Source organism: Triticum dicoccoides, chromosome 3B (assembly GCF_002162155.2).
Source record: "Triticum dicoccoides isolate Atlit2015 ecotype Zavitan chromosome 3B, WEW_v2.0, whole genome shotgun sequence".
In the NCBI taxonomy this organism is placed as follows: Eukaryota; Viridiplantae; Streptophyta; class Magnoliopsida; order Poales; family Poaceae; genus Triticum; species Triticum dicoccoides.
The window spans coordinates 311,639,792-311,641,182 of NC_041385.1; the positions used below are offsets into that span (position 1 = coordinate 311,639,792).

Below are 1,391 nucleotides of genomic sequence, written 5' to 3' on the forward strand. Positions count from 1 at the left end.
CTGTATGTAACTATATTAGTTTTTGTGGATGTTCTGGTTTTTTTTTTATAAAATGATTTGGATCATTTATGGAGCCAAAAACTTTTCTGAAAAAAACCCTAGACTAAAACCTAAACCTACCCTACCCAGTAGACCATGTGGCCCATTCCTAAATCTCGCCCGCGCGCGCAGCGCAGCAGGCCGAAGCCCAGCAGCAGCGCCGCCCCCAGTTTTTTCTTCTTTTCTATTTATCTCTTCTCTTTCACTGACATCGCTGGCCCGCCTTCGTCCTCAACCTTCAGCCGGACTCCCATCCATGCACGAAGCCGCAGCGAGCCCGATCCAAATCCCGCGAGATTCACCCGATCCCGAATTCCCTGCTCCAATCTGCGGGCACCAAGAGACCCATCTCAATCCCCTCGCCGGATTCCCGCATCCACCCCTCATTTTCCCCGTTGGAACCGAGAGCACGGACCCCGCCGATCTCCGCCGCCGGAAGCTCCTCCTCCGACGAACTGCACCGCGACCAGTAAGTCCCGGTCCTCACAGAGTGTCTCGTTGAATTTACTGAGACCTTACGCACCTCCTTCACCTCCTTTTATGCTCAGCACACTGCTGGTTCGAGCGCCCCACATAAACCCGAAGATCCCCGCCGACGCTGGAGCTCCAACGCCACTGCAGCGCCAGCAAATGACGCTCCCATCTCCGTTGAAGCCACCATCGCCTCAGCCATCGCAAGCTGCATCCTCCCGTCACCTCATCTTCGCGGAGAGCCACCAAAGGCCTACGCCCGAAGCTACCACCGTTTCCCCCCTGCTTCCGGTGAGCACACGCGCGCAAATCCACTTCGGCCAACCCTAGCGCGACACGTGGCCACATCTACAGTATCCGCGGCAGCAGCTCAATTCGCCGCCATGGCAGCAATTTCAGCATGTCAAAAACGCTGCCACGGCAGAGTTTTTCTCATATCTCAAACCGAACTTCATTCTGCTATATCTTCAAATCTGTATATCCAAACCCAATGAAACTTTTCCTATATGTTCATATTGATCTTACCTATCCAATAGAATCAATAGTTTCAACTTCTAAACTCTTCAAATTGATCAATTCAAATTTGTTTTCAAATCATGTGTTGATCATATCTTGAAAATTGTTTACCATATCCAATTGATTCCTTTTGCCTATGAACACTTGTATCAAATACTCCCTCCGTCCGGAAATACTTGTCGGCGAAATGGACGTATCTAGATGTGTTTTAGTTTTACATACATCCATATTTAACCATTTCTCCGACAAGTATTTTCGGACGGAGGGAGTACTTGCTGATCACATCCTGTGTACTCATTATTCAAATAATTCTTGACCTATTTTGAATTCAAATTCAATCCACACTTCTTTTCGCTATAACTTGA

The 1,391-nt window shown here is 48.6% G+C and overlaps 1 long non-coding RNA gene across 1 annotated transcript; it reads left to right on the plus strand.

Moving 5' to 3' along the window:
• The first annotated feature begins 270 nt into the window (after positions 1–270).
• Positions 271–1,163, plus strand: LOC119281261. The gene is made up of 2 exons (XR_005138331.1): positions 271–508; positions 588–1,163. It is a non-coding gene; the product is annotated as an uncharacterized LOC119281261 (long non-coding RNA).
• The last annotated feature ends 228 nt before the right edge of the window (positions 1,164–1,391 follow it).